At 34.4% G+C, this 21,385-nt stretch overlaps 1 protein-coding gene across 7 annotated transcripts in view; it reads right to left on the reverse strand.

The window, feature by feature from the left end:
- The window catches only part of cyc (basic helix-loop-helix ARNT-like protein cyc), a 542,159-nt gene that overhangs the window by 292,648 nt on the left and 228,126 nt on the right, over positions 1 to 21,385 (reverse strand). For 5 of the 7 annotated variants that reach the window (XM_069828074.1, XM_069828068.1, XM_069828069.1 and 2 more), the window contains exon 2: positions 13,894 to 13,971. The exons of the other annotated variants lie outside the window; for them this stretch is intronic. The gene's annotated coding sequence lies outside the window, so the exon portion shown is untranslated. The remainder of the gene's footprint in view (positions 1 to 13,893; positions 13,972 to 21,385) is intronic. 7 annotated transcript variants of the gene reach the window in all.

Genomic DNA, 21,385 nt, shown 5'->3' on the forward strand with positions numbered 1-21,385 from the left:
ACGAGAGCGGAATAAGCAGACCTGATTTTCGAATACGGATGAGCCAATGGGAACAGTAGACAAGCTCACAGATTGTATCGGGTGTAAGTGCCCACGTAGGAGACATCCGGCCCATATCATTTTTCCACGACTGTTCCAAAAGTGAAGGGAAGAAGGGCACGTGGTGCCAAATTACAATTACATTTCAACACAACTATTTTTGTTTATAACTTTCGACTCAGTAATTTCCGGACCAGGGTTCCTTATCTCAAATTGATACATGTGCCCTTCGCCATCATCCCTGAAAGTTTGTAACACCACCTCAGAAACACTCTGTATATACATACTTATGGCTTTTAAGGAACCCGGAGGTTCACTGCCGCCCTCACATAAGCCCGCCATCGGTCCCTATCCTGAGCAAGATTAATCCAGTCCCTATCATCATATCCCACCTCCCTCAAATCCATTTTTATATTATCCCACAATCTACGTCTCGGCCTCCCCAAAGGTCTTTTTCCCTTCGGCCTCTCACTCTATATGCATTTCTGAATTCGTCCATACGTGCTACATGCCCTGCCCATCTCAAACGTCTGGATTTAATGTGCCTAATTATGTCAGGTGAATAATAAAATGCGTGCAGTTCTGCGTTATGTAACTTATTCCATTCTTCTATAACTTCATTCCTCTTAGCCCCATATATTTTCTTAAGCACCTTATTCTCAAACACCCTTACTCTTTCTCTCTCTCTCTCTCTGTTCCTCTCTCAAAGTGAGAGTTCAAGTTTCACAACCATACAGAAGCACCGGTGTACAATATATACTATAGTTAGTAAATACACGTCGGAGCTGTCATAATGACACTAAGCGAGAATTAAACCTACGTAAAACTGCAAGAATAAGTTACCTCCAGACGCCAATTATGTCGGTAAGTGTTCTGTTTGTCTGAATATATTCAATCAACTTTCATATGCCTTCCAGGCTATTCCTATATCGGTATACACTAACCTTCTACTCAGAACGAAGCTAAAAAGCACACTGCATACCTTCGATATATTATTGTTATCCATACTGCCGTGATAAAGCAGAAAAATCAATTTGAATTTCTACATTCGTATTCCTACAGCTTTAGGACAGACCACCAGACCCATGGTCGCTAATTCGTACTCTTTTTAGGCCCCAAGGACGCCCACAATGAGTTTAATCGTCAAACACGTAATCAGTTTTTTTATTGATACCAGCCTCTTTTATACATATCTAAAAAATAAAAAAACAGATTATATGTTCTGAGTCGATCCCTGCATTAACCGACTCCAAATATCTCTAGTAAACACAGCCAGACTTCATCTCTATTCGAAGAGGTCAACGTTGCCAATTCGTGCAGTGAGAGCACGTGGTAGACAGTACATGACGAGAGATGAATTTGCCTTTTTCTACAGCGCACGATGTACAATTTTCCCAATCTAGGTGGACAAAAATCAAATTTCGACTAGTTTAGTTAGGCATAGATGAATATCAATTCATGTTCTTTAGCATTTGAAGAATGTTGTGAGGAATAGCTTTTACCGTTTTATTAGCAGCAAGCTCTTTTCAGAAGAGTATGAACAATGGAATGTTTCTAATACTTTTCGCTCCGGTTCAGTCGTAGACAGACAGGCTTTTTATATAATAATAATAATAATAATAATAATAATAATAATAATAATAATAATAATAATAATAATAATAATGATTTATTTTAGATGGCAGAGTTAAGGCCGTATGAACTTACAAAGAATTCAAAAATTTGATTTAGATACGAATTACAAGTATATAAGAGTTATTTACGAATTAAACAACAAAATACTATGAACTATTAATTAAACACTGAAATACATAGAATGTTAATATATTTCAAATAATGTTAGATAATAGAAAGAGATTATTATGAGACAATTTTGAAAATAGAGCACTATCAGGATGCAGGTCTAAAGGAAGGAGTAACAATGTAGTCAGTGATAGTTTAAGTCAGTATGATTGGAATGAAATGCTAAGAAGGTTATCTTTTAAGCTGTTTTTAAAAGTGTTTATTGTCTTGCAGCCCCTAATACTTTGTGACAGGGAATTCCATTGTCGCGAGGTGGCTACTGTAAAAGATGATGAATAACGAGATGTTCTATGAAGAGGTATACTTAAAGCGCCACAGATAAGTGATCTGGTATTTACGTCGTGGTTAGAGTATAGATAAGAGAAACGAGACGAAAGGTAATTTGGTGTTGAAGTGTGCAGAATTCGAAAGAGTAAAGACAAAGAGTGTAAATTTCTGCGTTCTTTAAGTCGGAGCCACGAAAGACTTGCGAAGGATGGTGATATGTGATCATATCGTCGGATGTTGCATACGTATCTGACGCACATATTCTGAACTTATATAGGTGAAAAAGTGAAAATTGTTAATGATTTATTGTGTTGTGAGACATGGAATCTGTTCAGGAAGGTACGTTCTTACTGTAGTCCGTTAGGCCAGTTGATAGATTCTGCCCGCGTCAAATTTTAAACCGTAGTCACGTGACGCGGTAATAATAGGAGAAGAACCACACGATGCTTCAAAACTATGACAACCAGAAGAACTTCTGCAGACGGATTAGGCTATAAAATTTGTTTTACAGAAATTAGAAGTCATTGCAAAGGTGCAGCAGAGTCCAGAAACTTGCCAAATATAGTATAGTGTAACTTCAATTTCAAGTCTGTCAAGAATTTTTCTTCTTATAGTACGGTTTAAATATTACAACAGAATTTTTTTTTTCAAATTTCTCCAAAAATAATGCGAGTCTTAATATAGCCGGTCACATCCGGTTACAATTCTTTTACCATTTAATACAGCATCATATAGAGTGTTGACAGACAACTACATCCAACTTTGGAAACCATGTTAAGTGCACATGACAAAATGGAGTCTAAATTTCTCTCAAAATACACTTTTTACATTCTCATTTGGATTTCTTTCCTCCTATCCTTGGAGCGGTAAGCGGCGAGCATAGGGAAAGATTTCATCAAGAAATATCTCAAATGGAACGGCAATGTAAAGGAAGATCATCATACAGCATGTTTGCAGACTATTGTTGGTTTCTTGTAAAAGACAGTCCCAGGTCTAGTTATAAACGGAATTCATCCAGAAAATCCTTTTAAAAGTTAAGTCCAAATTCTGAGATTTTTCTCATTATAAGTATAAAATATTTTTACTTGTTGTGTTTTGTGTGTTTTAAACTATGTAAAATCATTTTTGTATCCAGTACACATTTCTTAAGTATTCTTTTTCTCTCGCTGTAAGTTATACTCGCTTTAACATCTTTGGTCATATCGCGAGTGTTAAGTATCATAACTAGACAGTGGATGCGGGATGAGTTATCGTTGAATGTAAGTGCACATTTACTATATGTTACATTTCAGACCATTGGCTGAACAGGTTTTAAACGTAAACAGACGACGTCAATATGCTACTTATAGATAAGTTAAGTAGGCTAGGAATAGATAAAAGAGTGGTGCTATGGATCCAAGAATTCTTAAAAGGTAGAACCCAGAGAGTTAGAGTAGGTTATGACATATCGGAAATTGGAAATATAAGTTCAGGGGTGCCACAGGGCAGCGTTCTGGGCCCATTACTCTTTATAATATACGTAAATGACCTATACCAGAATATTACATCAAATGTGAGGCTATTTGCAGATGACTGCATTATCTATAGAAAGATTAGAAATAATTCAGATGTAGATGCTATTCAAACAGACTTGAATAAAATTTATAACTGGGCGTTAATGCATAGGATGAAAGTAAATGGTTCTAAAAGTAAATCTATAACATTTTGTAAAACCCGAGAGGAAACTAGTCTTAATTACGAATTCAGTGGTGTTGTAATTCTGCAAGAACAATTTTGTAAATACCTAGGAGTGTATTTAAACTCCAAACTTTCTTGGGGAGAGCATGTTGATAATGTTACGGGTAGAGCATGGAGGGCACTTCACTTTATTATGAGAATCTTGAGAAAGGCTAGCCCCAAATCAAGGAAAATAGCATATCTAACGTTAGTGCGACCGTTAATGGAATACGGAACTACATGTTGGGATCCCTATAGAATATATCAGATAAACTCCTTAGAAAGAATCCAGTATAGGGCAGCTAAATTTGTTAAAGGTAAAAGAGAAGATGGGAACGATACGATAAAAGAATTTAAATGGGAAACTTTGGAAAACAGACGTAGGAAACCTAGAATAACATCATTGTATAGAGCACATCTAGGTCAGAAAGCATGGGTAGACATAACGGCTCAGTTAGAAAAGCCAACGTACTATGGTAGGAACGATCATGATTTTAAAATCAAATGTAGGAAACAGAAAACGGATGTAGGTAAATTCTCATTTTTAAATAGAACTATAAATGATTGGAATGACTTACCTGCAGCGGTCTTTGAGGGCTGTCCTTCCTTAAGGAGATTCAAGAATAATTTAAAAAGTTGTGTATAAAGTGCAAATTAAAATTAAGGCGACATTTAACATTTAATTTTTAAGGTGACATGTATTTAATTAGCCTGACGAGTTACTTCCTTGGTTTGAATTGTAAATTATTTAAAAATAGCGTGTAAGTGGGTCTTAGACTAGAAATGTTTAGTTTAAATGTAGTTCTGTTTATAAGTACAGTATGCATAAGGGTGTAATTATTTGACTTATTTGAACTGTTGTATCAGTGAAGCGAGGTGAGTCAGTGAAGTTGTGGTTTTACAGTGCAGTGAATAGTTCCGATCAGTGATAATTTATAGCGTCAATGAAATGTGTTCTATAGTGTCAATGAAATGTGTGCTAAAGTGTCAGTGAAATGCGTCATAGTGCCACTACAGTGAGTGAGATGAGAGTAAAGTGAAAGACTATTGAAACTTATGTAGTGCCTGTACATAATAATGTAGGTTGTAATGTAAAATTAGGTATTTTATTTATGTTTTATTATTGTGTTAAATTATATTGTGTATTCTTATTATATTGTGTATAAAATTGTAGGCCTATTGTGTATTGTATAATTGTATTGTGTATTGTAAATATTGTTTATCATTTCTTTATTGTGTATTGTTTATATTGTGTATACCACTGCCACCGGGTGCATGCCCACTTGCAGTGTAAATAAATACATACATACAAATCTCCGTACAGTCAGAAGAAAAAGAAAAATAACGTACTGTAGTACATACCTTGCAAGGTTCAGTCCTCGTCATCATTGATGCAATTACCAGCGTTGCAGTAAACGACGATATATTCTCGTAAGTTGTCGAAGCTGAATCGTCTTCGCCTATCGCTTAAACAGTTTTTGTATCGAGAGAATTTCTGAAGAAAACCTCTAAAATGGGGATCACTCAATTTCTTTAGAGGAATATTTGTACTGAGCATCATGTTGCACGTGTCGTTAGACCCGCACAACTAAATGATGATGATGATGATGTAGATGGTTCCTCAGATTTCATTTCAACGCATATCCTGTGCGATGTACTGTTGCAATGTTTCTTTATAGCCTGAGTTGTTCTGGTTTTTATTTCAATTTTACATATATTACACACTATATTGTCTTCGTTAATACATAAAATGTTATTCTCATACTTCTTAATTGCATTTCGTATCCCTGAGCGAATTTAACGTTTTTCCATTATGAATGGATCAGCACAACATATTCAACGCTACTAAATACTTGAGCAGAATAACACAACTGCACACATTGCGTTGCAATTTTACTATTAACGGATCGGGGTTCCTTCGTTCTGTACGCTGCTGTACTCGCCAGGTACACAAAAGACGGACGACGCGGCACGTGCCATATACTCTGAAACGAAACAACTTCACTTTTCCTTAAGTCATACCGCATCCATTGTCTAATTATGAGGCATTTTGAATACCTAGTATGTTGTAGTTTTATCAGTAGCAGTGAAAATAAAAAAGAAGAATTTTTTCATTAAAAATTCAATTCACTTTCCCCGGAAAACGGTACGTGATGGAGCAAGATTTAGGGCACACATATTAGTAATATTCACCTACTTTTATTTCGGAGCAAGACGAAAAGTAAAAATTTGTTGTTCAGTGTAATTTTATCCAACTCAAAGTTTTTCTGCGCTGTAAACATGAGGCCTCTGGTTTAATTTCGCATCCGAAACTAGGTGAGTGGTGCTAGTACAAGAGCCACAAAGAGCTACGGTACGTATCATTTCTCTCTTGCTAGCAATAAGACGCTCAATAAATAAATAAGTACAAAGTGAGACAGACGAGCGGTGTTAACACATGGCCGTGACGTGCACAGCGGCTCGTGACTCAGTGCATTGCATCAATCCTTGGATGATCCGCCTCTGTGTGGGATTAACCCGCGTCACGACCGGATCCGCCTCGAGTGCTGCAGCTTCCATGCCCATGCAAGAGCCACTCGTCTTCAAGTGAACGAGGGCTCTTCGTCTGTACTACAATGACAGATGTTTTTGTTACTCTTGTTATCCAAACTTCAGCTATTCAGCGATAAATGGTATATTATGAAACTAGTCTATAATGACATACTCACAGGCGGATGTAGAACTACGTACTTCCTTGGGAGGGGGCATAATAGCATGATGAAGTAAGTTAATGCACAAATACGTATTCGGTAATTATGTACTAAGCATCGGCTAGGCTGCCATCTTCCCGCAAAAGAGGTCCAGAGCACATACTTTTCCGTTAGAGTTCGAGTGTACAGTACCTGGCCACATTTTTACTATATTTTTACATATTACTTCCTCATTTGAACTCTGGTTTCCTTTCTTAAGCAGAATTCACATTACATATTTAATTTTCAAACAATATTAAGTATAATTACAATTATAACAATGTTAATTCAAGAAATATTGATAAATAACCAACCACACCTCATTTTTACAGAAATTTCAGTATTTCGTACGACCTCCTTTGGCTTTAATTACAACTTCAGTTCTCTTTGGCATGCTTACAATACACTTCTGTATTATTTCCTGGATCCTCTCATTGTGATTCCAAACATGTATCAGCCTCTCAATAAGTCGAACTCTGGTACGTAGTAATAAATTCTTTTGCCATCTCTCTTTTTACGAGTTCCCAGACGTTTTCAATGGGATTCAAATCCGGTGAGTTTCCTGGCCATGGCAAAAGTGGAATGTTTTTGGAAGCCAGAAACGTTTTGACTCTCCTAGCAGTGTGGCAAGATGCACCATCTTGCATAAAAATATATTTCTCCCCATTTGGGAACCATTCGTTCAGCCTGTTTTCCAATACCTGGATATATTGATCTTGTTTCATTGTTCCCTGAACAATGTAGAGTCATCCTGAACATTTTCCTGATATCACAGACCATATCATGACTGATATCGGGTGTTTAACTGTGTTAACCAGGCATCCAGGAGCAAACTTTTCTCCCTTTCGTCGACGAACAAACATTGCTTTGTCCATCAAACACTGAAAGGTTGATTCATCGGAGAAGCAAACCTGAAATTGTCAAGGAAACTGATAAAAACTCTAAATTAAATACTGTATTTAATACTTAAAGACTAAATATTGTTTAAAAATTAAATATGTAATGTGAATTCTGCTTAAGAAAGGAAACCAGAGTTCAAATGAGGAAGTAATATGTAAAATATAATAAAAATGTGAGTGATTATAATAATGTGGCCAGGTACTGTAAAAGAGACAGAAAATATGTCAAGCATAAGAAAAAGTCCAAAATTTAACCCTTTCTGACCTGAATTTGTCTCTGTGGAGACACCATGGAAAAACAAAAAGCAAAGCAATCCTCTTCCTAATAACAGCAGGCCAAGGAACTGGCGGGTGCTACAATCTATCGATAAAGAACGAAACTACTTCTGAGGATACCATATGGAATGATCAGGCAAATCATGAGTCAGAGATTACAGAAATGTTAGTGATTCCAAATGGAATCATATATACAGTATATTAGTCAGTTTACAATGCTTTTTGACATTTTCTGACAGCCAAATATTAATTTACAGTCACTGATAAATGTATCGCACTGCAAGCTACCACTCCCCTCTATCTCTCCATAGGTACTCTCCTAATTGTCTTTGCATAGCTTCCAGAATGCCCTTTTTCCATGTTGTCATAGGTCTTCCTCTTTTTCTTCTTCTTGATGGGGTCCAATCATATGCTAACCTTGGTAATCCTTCCGTATTCATTCGCATCATATGCCCATTCCATATTAGTTGTTTTGTGAAATTATCCTCTACAATATCATTCTTAACTTGCATTTTCTCTCTGATTATATCGTTTCTAATTTTATCTCTTCTTGAAATTCCTGCTGATCGTCTCCAATAATCCATTTCTAAGGCCAAAAAATTATTTTTGAATACGTTTTGCAATTGCCAAGTTTCTGCCTCATATAAAGTTGTACCTCTCACAACTGATTTATAAATTTTATGTTAAGTTTCAATTCTGATTTTATTATCCCATAATACTTGATTAAGAGTGGATATTGCATATTTTTCTTTCTTCAAGCGTTCTTTCATTTATACATGGTTCCTTCCAACATCTGTGATTGTAACACCTAAATATTTGTATTTATTACTATATTTAATAACACCTTTATTTTCAAGTATCAGATTCTAATGGAATCATTCGAGCGGAAAAGGCTAATGAATGTGTGTATAAACAGGATGTATTTAAATTCAACCAAAAAACTTCCAGGATTTCTAGAGGACATCCAAGTAAACAAATTGAGGTCAGAAATCAATTATTCACAAGATACGGTGTTAACATTATTTGAAAACTACATATGCGTTATTAGTTTACTTTTAATTTTACTTGTAGCACAATTTTAATTTATAATTTTAACAAACCATAATTAGTTAGCAAAAATCGAATTCATATTCTAAAACTGCACATCCAAAAGCAAAAATTAGCACTAGGATGCAATTGCATAATCAACTAACAAAAACAAATTACAGCAGATTTCCTTCAAAGTGTGGTCCACTTGATTCGATACAGGCTCTCCAACTTATAATTATTGATTACTTGGCCATTTCAAACATATCACGAATTTCTCTTAATTTACGGGCTGCAGGAACGACCCGTGCTACAAGATCTTCGGCTGAAGCAACCGGAATACGATAAACTTCGGTCCCCACACAAACCAAACATTTAACTGGCTTAGATCAGGTGACCTAATAGGCCAGAATACTGGACCACCACTCCCAATCCATCTATCACGAAAACTGCTGTCAAGGTATTCCAAACCATTGCACTTTTTGGATAGTCGATTTGTAAACAGAATGCCTTACATTGTAATGAGTTGTACAGTGTGAGCGACTATGTACTACAGGAAGTAATTTTATCATCGGATTCTTCCCTGGACACTTCCGCGCCCTGTTGCTAACATAAGAAACAAAATTTTTCCGTCATGTGGGTTACTAATTCAAAATACTTCAAATAATGTTTCCTATCAGTCCTCACAGTTTGTCGTTTGAATTTACTTTCATCCTGTATAGTCTATTTGGTTATGTATGTGTCCTGGAGCTCTGCTCTGTTCCGCACTCTGCTAACCTGACACAAAACATTATCCACGAGTTGAGTTGGGAAGTCATTCCCTACCCACCTTATTCACCTGAACTTGTGCCACAGATTTTCACCTTTTCCGCTCTCTATCGAACAACCTTCAAGGAACTTCCTTTCCGGATGAAAATGCGTTCCGAACATGGTTTGACGAATTCTTTAACTCAAAACCACGCAATTTCTACAGGCGTGGAATCGAAAAATTACTCCAACGTTGGCAGACTGTTGTAAATAGTGACGGAGAATATATTGTTGATGATTAACTTCTCTCTTATGTGTATCTGATGCGTTTAATAAACTTATGAAAAATCGCTACGGAATTATATATGAATGGTGAATTTGCAAAACGACTTAAGTCCCTAGAAGTAATTTTGAGAAAATTAAAGAAAACTGTTTTTTAGCCTGGCTGAACCATATATTGTTACAATATAGTTTTTTTATATGTAAGAGAAATAGTTTTATTATAAAAAAATCATACTTTTGTGTTCTTCTTCAGGTCGTAAAAAATTTAATTATCTTCAGGACTTAGGTTGTTACGCAAATTAACTTCAATCCTGCATTATAATTATTAGGTTACTGACACATAATCATGTTTAACTAAATGTATTTATACCAAAATCATAAAATAACCTTATTGCAATTGTTGAACAACATTATTTTGAACAATTTGTTAATCACAAGAGCACAGACAACTCTTAGGAGTGTTATAACGAGACCACAGCTTAGTTTCATCTTTCAATTCTTTGTTGTCTCCCATGCTATAATGTTTTCGTAAAATGTATTCACGTCTTCTTCAACACGAATGTACTTAAGCATTTTACGAATATCTTGAATTTTGGTTTCATTGATCGGGGATAAACCACTGTGTTGGAAAGTATGGAGAAAGAATGATGCTGAAAATGATCAAGAAGTAGAAAGGGAATTGGTTGTGTCACTGGCTGAATAGAACTGCCTACTGAAGGATGCACTGGAAGGAATGGTAAACGTGAGATAAGTTCGGAAAGAATTACCAATGACAACAGACAAAAAACAATTTGTCAGCTGAGTGTACGATTAAAATTACATAGGCTATTATGTAAGTTTCTTCAGTACTTGACAGAAAAACAACTTAAGTCCACGACTGCCTTTAATATTCTGCTGGTAATAAAAACTATACAAAAGTCATGGATTAAAGTCATTCTGCTACTAAACGATGCCCCTTGTACACAGTAACATAATCATGCTCTCAACTCAAAACCCCCAAAATGTGGACTGAAGTCCTTCTGCAAATTCACCATTCATATAATATCGATCTTTGGATAAATGACTGTACACTTATCGACGGAGAACGAGTCAATCCTAAAAATTACTTATTTTACTAGCAAATATGTTGAAAAGTGCATTTTCGTTAAAGTCCCACGCCAATCTTTCGGGGCGTCGTAATACTTCCTACATTCCTTATACGAAATAAAGTCTTCGAATAAACTAGTCACTTTTTCCGTAACAATTTTTATGGCGTACGCAAATTTGTCTGACAATTCCACACACAAGACCACAGGACTTCAATACTATTGGGCTGGTGCATAAGTTCGTAGCGTTTTTGTTTCGCGTATTGGTACTTCGGTTGCTATGGGTTTATTTATCGCCGCTCGACGCTCTAGTGATATTTGCTATAAACATTAATCTCGGTATTTCCCGTAGTGAATAAATTGCTCACATCACATTAATAGCAACTATCAACGTTACACATAAAATGAAGAGCGGAAGTTTTTATTTGACTGTCAGTAATACATCCAAGGTCGCCAAGTGGTGAAGGACAGTTACATAACTGCCAAACTATAATCTACGTGGAACCACTATTATAATTTTCACCACCATCATCATCTACATACATCAAATGGGAGAACATAGTCTTTTCGGTCTCTGTTCCAGTCATAACTACGAACAAAAATTAGCCGTTTATAAGCAGGCCTACGTACAGTACTCTCATATCATACGCTCAGACTAGCACAAGACCACCGTTTAAGATAACAATCGACGAACGCATTACAAGGGAGACACACTCTATTCCTCTAGGAATGAGAGACACTTTTCTTGCCGACTGGGAATCGGTCGTAAGTTCGCTAGATTTTTATATAGGAACATTAGCGGTCATTTTAATTTTAATTTTTAAATTACAAAAGGGGCAAGATAAAACTACAATAACAACAAAAATGATTCAATTGGCTTAATCTCCTACATAATTACTCTATAGTAATAATAATAATAATAATAATAATAATAATAATAATAATAATAATACTCGGGAGGAAATTAAACGCAGAATAAATATGGGAAATGCCTGTTATTATTCGGTTGAGAAGCTTTTGTCATCTAGTCTGCTGTCAAAAAATCTGAAAGTTAGAATTTATAAAACAGTTATATTACCGGTTGTTCTGTATGGCTGTGAAACTTGGACTCTCACTTTGAGAGAGGAACAGCGATTGAGGGTTTTTGAGAATAAGGTTCTTAGGAAAATATTTAGGGCTAAAAGGGATGAAGTTACAGGAGAATGGAGAAAGTTACACAACGCAGAGCTGCACGCATTGTATTCTTCACCTGACATAATTAGGAACATTAAATCCAGACGTTTGAGATGGCAGGGCATGTAGCACGTATGGACGAATCCAGAAATGCATATAGAGCGTTAGTTGGGAGGCCAGAGGGGAAAAGACCTTTGGGGAGGCCGAGACGTAGATGGGAAGATAATATTAAAATGGATTTGAGGGAAGTGTAAGCGCTGATAGCTACGTGTTCAGTAGCTGGGAAGGAATGAAGGGCGGGGGTTTGTTTCGCTGGAGTGGAGGTACTGCTGCCTAATGCACTGCCTAATTATCTTAAAGATTTGAAGAACAACGAGAAAAGGTTCAGAAAAGATTTAACCAAATTTCTACATACTCAAACCTTCTACACAATTGATGAATTGTTTATGCTTGTGAATTAAATTATTCTACTTAAATGACATGTACAATTTTATATAGTTCAACTAAAATATGTTTTTATATTGACTTAATCTGTTTACTATGAATTGTATTTTTTTGTTTAGCATAACTGATGAATTGTATATACTGTAAATTGAATAGTATACTGTATAGGTCAACTGATGAATTGTTTAAGCTTATAAATTGAATTAATCTACTTCATATGAATTGTATAGCTTAACGAAAATAAGTTTCTAAATTGAACTAATTTGATTGTATATGTTTGTATAGTTTGGCTGATGAATTGTATATGTTCTTAAAATGATTACTAGTCTGTGTAGCTCTACTGATGAATTGTATATAGACGTACTGTAAATTGAATGGTAATATGTATAGCTCAACTGATGAATTGTTTATGATTATAAATTGAATTAACCTACTTGATATTAATTGCACAAATTTGTATAGCTTAATGAAAGTATGCTACTTTGTATTGTATATATTTGTATAGTTTTGGCCGATAAATTGTATATGCTTTAAATTGAATAGTAATCTATATAGCTCTACTGATAAATTGTTTGTGTTTGTAATTTGAAGTAGTTTGCATGATATGTATTATCAATTTCTGTATATCACAACTGCTTGAATTGTTTATGCCTTAAATTTAATTAAATTGTTTTGTATTATAATGTAGGTCAACTTATGAATGATCGTTTGCGTTTGTAAATTTAATAATCTGATTGGCTATGTATTGTATACTTTTAGTAGAGCCATCGATGTAGCTCAGTCGGCAGACTCGCTGGGCTGCTGATCCGGAGCTGCGTTCGGGCTTGGGTTGGATCCCCCTTTGGACTTTGGTTTCTTCGGAGGTTTTCCCCAGCCGTGGGACTGAAGCCGGATGGTCTATGGCGAGTCCTTGGCATCAACCCCTTTGATTTGATTACCCCCTTTGATTTGATTACCTGGTTGGGTTTTTCCGAGGTTTCCCCCACCGAAAAGGCAAATGCCGGGTAATATTTTGGCGAATCCTCGGACCTCATTTCATCTCACTACATCTCGCCAAAATGTAAAAAAATTGTACAAAATTGTAAAAATTGTAGAAAATTACTAAATTGTAAAACTATAAAAATTTGTAAAAATTGTAATTGTAATATTGTAAAATGTTGACATGTTCCACATCTTAAAGCTTCATTGCTCATGTAAGATCTATGGAATAAAATAAATGAATGAATGAATGAATGAATGAATGAATGAATGAACGAATGAATGAATGAATGAATGAATGAATGAATGAATGAATGAATGAATGAATGAATGAATGAATGAGTCTGCTAAAGTGCGATGTAGCTTACGAAAACGAATGGACTATACACAGAAGTTACTAAAACCTTAAAAATGAAGTTGGAAATTTACCTCAAATCTGGTCCGACTCTTGGCGGATGAAGAGTTGGAGTTCTGTGAAGTGCGGTCGACACGAGGCCTGGTCTCCACCTAAGACAACAGATATCATCACATTGGTAATACATAAACATTCATGCTGTATGCAGGACTTAAAATCAGGATACTGGCGTCTACAGGAAGACAAGATTGCGTCTCAACTTCACGCTCCTAGTTAAACATAAATATCCGTCTTCCGTAACAGATGCGTAACATCATTCTACAAAGCTTTCAATTTCATAACGTAACCTCAACACACAGACTTGCTACTTACAAAAAGTGAACCTACCTTATATTTCATAGCATGTAACACAAGTGATCTGTGTACAATTTATGGAAGCAAATGCACAGTATCACTGTTAATAAAGATAGGAATTTACCCGCAGAGACTACCGGTATGCATAAAGTATTCGTTGTAAGCACGAGAAACGTATCCCCATTCAATTTCTGCGATACAAAACACATTTCAGTTGTAACCTGGCCATACAGTACCTCAGCCTTCATGTCATTAAGGGTATATGTACGTGAACGACCACCAGTATTATCAGGTCCACACCTGTGGAGTAACGGTTAGCACGTTTAGCCGCGAAACCAGGTGGCCCAGGTTCGATTCCCGGTCGGGACAAGTTACCTGGTTGAGGTTTTTTCCGGGGTTTTCCCTCAACCCAATATGAGCAAATGCTAGGTAACTTTCGGTGTTGGACCCCGGACTCATTTCACCGGCATTATCACCTTCAGACGCTAAATAACCCAGATGTTGATAAAGCGTCGTAAAATAATCTACTAAAAAAAAGTATTATCAGAAAATGCAGGCTCTAAATTTTTAAAATTTTATAAGAAAATGCACTCACAATTGGACAAAAATTACAAGGTACCACAACAAGACTTATTAGAACTTAAATATCTGATAAAAGTATAAAAAAAAGGTTACTAATAATATTTTTCAAACCAGTTTTATCAGAGTAGTAAGGAAAAAAAAAAGAATTCTGCAGTTACATTATATGGTCTCTCTGACATCTTTAATATTTCGCCTGCATGTAATAAACACTTATTTCTGAAAAGTAGAATACCCTTAGAAATGCAGAGTTGTTAATTTTAATATAATTAATTTTTTGTTTGTCCTGTATAAAATATATTAAAATTCACATAATATTTGTGACCTAATTATTCTATTTTCATAGAAATGGGCATTATTGTAGTCTACTTTTTACACAGACTGATGTTAAATCGGTGTACAAAATTTCAGAATTCTATCTCTAATGGTTGTGGAGTTATGAAATAATGTGTGAAAATGTTTAACTTTTGGAAAATTTAATTTAAAGTAAAAAGTGAATTTCTTAAAAATATTATTAATAACTTTTTTTAAATAATTTTATAAGATGTTTAAGTTCTAACAAGTCTTGTTGTGGTACCTTGTAATTTTTGTCCAATTGTGAGTTCATTTTCTTATAAAATTTTACAAATTTAGAGCCTACATTTTCTGATAACATTTGTAGTCGTTTACGTTCGTATACCCTTAATGATGTAACGACAGTGTTGGGTGAGTAAATTGCCTGTACGAATTTTACGTGTAGTTTAAATGTAAAATACATACAGTCTTACTAATAAACCGTGTATTGTGCTTATACGAGACTTATGCAGAGTTCAGACAGAAAACGTTACTAATAAACCATGCATAAGCGATGGACGTATAAACAGGCTGTAACTATACAATGGGAAATGCTTTGCAGTAGTTATATACACGAAACCCCTTGTTTAAGCGTTGTATATAGAGAAAAAATGGCCGCCCCTCTAACAGCTGTTCCTATCGACTGTCATTTTATGATGATGATTACCTTGTAACCACAGAAGAACAAACCAAAGAGCACAGAAAAATTAGAATAATATTGCTGCAGCTTGTACTCTTTGACCAAAATATAGTGTGGTAATCGATTAGAGCCAGTTGTACTATCGATACTTAACACGCCACACTAGAGCGCTCTACCGGATGCAATAGAGAATCTCAGATATTCTATTATCTTTCGTAACGAAGTAGTGACGAAACTATGACGTAGATGTGTAACAGTTATACTGTTATACACGACGTATGTAGTGATTATTAGTAAGGAATTCACACACGACGTATAAACGAGCTACTCATTGTATAAGTATAAGACAGTTAAACGTCTGTATATAGAGTTTTTATTAGTAAGACCGATAATGTAGAAAACAGTCTTATACACGGAGTAATAAACTAACATTTATCGATTTTGACAATGTAAACATCAATTACTTCATTTCTTTTAAGTCCTGATAAGAAAAATGACTGTTGCAGCTGATTTTATACTGCAGTTTTCACACAGAATATAACATTTGTTAATATTTACTTTAATTCTCCCTATACTTAGAAAAATAGCAATGCTTTGCTTACTTTCAGTTTGTTGGAAAAACCCCATAATATCCTAACGAGTTACCTGCACTTTGCTTACGTTTTCACTGTGCCTAAACAACACGGTCTACTGCAGTCATGCCAATTGATGCCCGTAGGAGCAAGCGCGCGCTTTAGAGCTCAGGAGAGCCTGAGCGCTTTACAGCGGAAAGGAAAGAGACAGACGAAAGAGCTGGTATATGCCGCTTGCTCGAGCTATATTCAGGGATGGCCAGAATTGATTCAATGGATAAAGGGAAGAGAACTTATTAAAACTGTATCCATGTTAATTTTAAGATGTGTCTGAGTAGTATAAGTGCATTATAAGAATGTAAGTTTTAATTTTAATGCTCATTTTTCAAAAGTTTGATTTTTTTATTCAAAATAAATATTTTCTCAACGTTTTTATAGAAAAGTGAAATTTTCAGATATAGGTCTATTTATTTAGTAGTCTTACAGAATGTTTTCGTAAATATAATATACCGTAAATACGTATTACTACAGATAGTGTATTGGAAATTTTGAAAATATTCGCATGGAAATTGATTGTAAGGAAATGAATTAAAGGAACTGCTGTTACATCATAAGCAAAAGATACGTGCCCATGTGTTGTAAAATGTCAGCTCTGTAGCTTCAGCACATTTCGAGAAAATAATTTAATATTCTGATGATAGGAAGTTGCTCACCAATATCACCTTAAAACCATAATGCGATAAGAGTTTTGTTATGGAATATTAGTTACAGTTAAAACATATACACCACCTAGGTAACTTTGCTTTGTACTGTAATATTGTTTTGATTGGTTTATTGATTACTTTTATAAGGCTAAAGATACCATCAATATCAATTCCAACTTATCATGTCATACTCAGTCTCTTTTTTCGGGATATCACTTTCTTCATGAATGATGTGTTTCATTCATTTAGTACAGTATAGTTGTACTGCTATGGAATTTATTTGAATATTCCTTCTTAACTCTTCATTATGTTATTAACGTTTAAAACATAATGTAATATTAAGAAATTGGTGTTAGTACTTTTGTTTTAAAGACAATATAGAAAATATCAAACAGAAAGAAGCCATATAAAAATAACGACATAAAATTTCACGTTCCGTTTGAAGTTTGTGCACCACTGTTTTCTTAATCCAACTGGCTGCTTATTCCTCCTTCCAAACCTAGCGCTTGATGCCCGCGCACGACGTCCAGGTCAGAAAAATGCGCTTGCTTTGACATCACTGGTGTACTGTATCTCCACAACGTCTATTTTATCAGATACACATGCAATTAAAGGTACTCTCCTCTGTTCTTCATTCACTTCCTGTGCAATGGACTTCAGATTTTCAGGTTCAATAGATCTAATAAGGTTGCTCCGGGTTACGTTCCGCCCTATATTTTAAAATTCTCAGTTTTAACGGTTCTTTTATAGAATAAACTAAAATTAATTTAGACTTGCAATAGCTGTAATGCCGATTTTTCTTACAAATGACGAACAATTAAACGTGATTAGCCTACAGACGTTCTTGAAATACTCTGTCTAGACAGACTGAAAGGTTGCCGTGTGAACTTATGATTACAGCAGAAACGTTTTTCCAGTTATACACGCCATCACGCCCATGTTTCCACGAGTGTGCATAAAGCGAATGAATGAACTTCTCTGGCCAAGGACTTGAAGGGTTTGCTCGAGAAGAAGACAATGCGGTGGCTGAGTGTTCGGACCTTCAGACTAACACGAAGGCGGTCCAGGTTCGAATCCTTGTCTGTCCTGGGATTTTTCATTAAAAATGCATAGTGGCACATATGGCACTCAAGAAAATATGTTAGTACTGTGCATGATTAGGCTGTATTCGGAGCAGTTGCTTGCGTGCTTTCATTCGGAGGCCTCCGGGTTACCACAGTTTAGTACAGCGGTGGCGAAAATGTAATCGTACGCCGAGCCACTGTGTAACATGCAACGTGCATAGCACCTATGGAGGGAGGCGGACACCCGAAGGGGAAGTGAAGCAACTGTCTGACTTATTAACGGATATTTTCATTTTCCTTACGTCAAGCACTTAAATATAATTTTATACAGTACAAGGTTACAAACTAATGTTTAGTACGTGTAACGAAGAAATAAATGAACAATATCACAACCTAAAATTAACTGTCTTCAGAATACTCTGCGACAAAGTTTCAAAATCAGGAATTATGTCACTTACTGCCAGTCGTAGTTGATCACGAAGGTATTTGTCTGTCAGTCATGATCTAAATTTGGTTTTTACTATTTTAATTGTTGAAAATAATTTTTCACAAACGTGAGTTGCAGCGAATATGGCTTCAACAGATCAAGCGAAAGAACGAAGCTTCGGATATTTATTTTTTGGCAAAGATTAGAAAGTTCAACATCTGTCAAGTCCTTACATCTAGCTTTCATTTGACATCACATTGTAAATCAGTGAGTTCAAATTGAAGAGCTAACCGCATTATTCGTAAATCTGCTGAAAAAGGGTCGACGTATAGAGATGATGATGATGATGATGATGATAACAACAATAACACTTAACCTTTTAATGTTTCATCAGTGACATGTAGTATAATGCCGTTTTATGTTATACAACCGTTTTCCTCGTAATACTTGTGAACAAATCATACATTTAATATTCTCATCATATTGACAGCAAAAAAATGCGTCCTCCCATCCTACTTGGAACTTCGTACATGGTTTCGAGAGAGACATGCCTATGCCACTCGCAGGTCAGAGACAAATACAAATGGAACGGAGTTTGACTCCAGAGAGTGAGAGGGTGGGGGTTGGCGGTGGTTAGAAGCAAGCGAAATGCACAACTACCACTGCGAGCCACAATGTCTCGCGAGTCACGTTCTCGCCACGGCTGGTCTAATATATATATATATATATATATATATATATATATATATACAGTCACGAAGCTTGAGTTGTGAGGGTGCTAGGAACAATAGACTGTGCCGGTACTATTTCGCATTGTCTGCGATGAGGCGATGGTAGCGATCCTAGTGGTTAGCAACTATCTATGGATGCATATTTACTATGTATTGAGCTTCGTGACTGTGGGATTATCTCCGATTGGTGCCGCGCAGCGCAGGTTGTATATGCGCGTGGCGCAGATATACACTTTCCGCTGAGCATTCCTTTATTCGGATCATGTAGTCCGAATCCGAGTATTTTTTCAATAAATGTGTAATTTTTTGTTTATTCTCTCATTTTTTTACTCTCTTTCTCTCTTTTTTTTTTTGCTTGAAGTGCTACTTTAGCCGACAGATTTTTTCTACATTTCAAATTAATATAATTTATGGAAAAGCGTGTGAGTGTTATGTTATTGATCAAATTAATGTCATTAAATTAACGTTAGGAAATCACATTTAAGAAACCGTCAATTGTTATATTACAAAAAAAAACATTTCAGCACATAAAAATTCACCAGTGTTAAAAATGTGTTCAAATTTCAATGAAATATGTAAAACATGGGATCTAGATTTCAGCATTTCTTACATGAAATATAAACATTTTCTTATTAATATACGGAAGGTAGTTGATTTTAAATAATATTGCTATGTATTTGTTACTCTGTAATTTGCCAGTTATAGCTACATTTTAAATTTTTGGCTATGATATCTATACTCATCTATTTTTCATTTATTTTTATTTTGTGTTTTTAATTTATATCTATATCTGTGTCTTTTATTTAGGTAGTATCTCTTTGTCTGTTTTTTTTTATTTTTCGTTTTTAATGTCTTTGTAGTTTTAATTTATATCTATATCTGTGTCCTTTATTTAGGTAGTATCTCTTTGTCTATTTTTTTTTCATTTTCAATTTCTTTGTAGTTTTAATTTATATCTATATCTGTGTCCTTTATTTAGGTAGTATCTCTTTGTCTATTTTTTTTTCATTTTCAATTTCTTTGTAGTTTTAATTTATATCTATATCTGTGTCCTTTATTTAGGTAGTATCTCTTTGTCTATTTTTTTTCATTTTCAATTTCTTTGTAGTTTTAATTTATATCTATATCTGTGTCCTTTATTTAGGTAGTATCTCTTTGTCTATTTTTTTTTTCATTTTCAATTTCTTTGTAGTTTTAATTTATATCTATATCTGTGTCCTTTATTTAGGTAGTATCTCTTTGTCTATTTTTTTTTCATTTTCAATTTCTTTGTAGTTTTAATTTATATCTATATCTGTGTCCTTTATTTAGGTAGTATCTCTTTGTCTATTTTTTTTTTTTTTTCATTTTCAATTTCTTTGTAGTTTTAATTTATATCTATATATGTGTCCTTCATTTAGGTAGTATCTCTTTGTCTATTTTTTTTTTCATTTTCAATTTCTTTGTAGTTTTAATTTATATCTATATCTGTGTCCTTCATTTAGGTAGTATCTCTTTGTCTATTTTTTTTTTTCATTTTCAATTTCTTTGTAGTTTTAATTTATATCTATATCTGTGTCCTTTATTTAGGTAGTATCTCTTTGTCTATTTTTTTTTCATTTTCAATTTCTTTGTAGTTTTAATTTATATCTATATCTGTGTCCTTTATTTAGGTAGTATCTCTTTGTCTATTTTTTTTTCATTTTCAATTTCTTTGTAGTTTTAATTTATATCTATATCTGTGTCCTTTATTTAGGTCGTATCTCTTTGTCTATTTTTTTTCATTTGTATTTACACTTGTAGACTATCTTGCATTTGTATCTGTTTTTATACCCTTTTCATGTTATCTGCAATTCTGTGTTTTAAGCAAATATCTGTACTGTGTATTGTAATTGGGGCTTTACCCTGTTCTATAACAAACAAACAAATAAATAAAATAAATTAATTAAATAAATTCATTAAATAAATACATAAATAAATGCATAAATAAATAAAATAAATAAATAAATAAAATAAATAAATACATAAATAAATAAATAAATAAATAAAATAAATAAATACATACATTAATAAATAAATACACAAATAAATAAAGAAATAAATAAATAAAATAAATTAATTAATTAAATAAATACATAAATAAATAAATAAAATAAATAATTACATAAATAAATAAAATAAAT

Source organism: Periplaneta americana, chromosome 6 (assembly GCF_040183065.1).
Source record: "Periplaneta americana isolate PAMFEO1 chromosome 6, P.americana_PAMFEO1_priV1, whole genome shotgun sequence".
Classification (NCBI taxonomy): Eukaryota; Metazoa; Arthropoda; class Insecta; order Blattodea; family Blattidae; genus Periplaneta; species Periplaneta americana.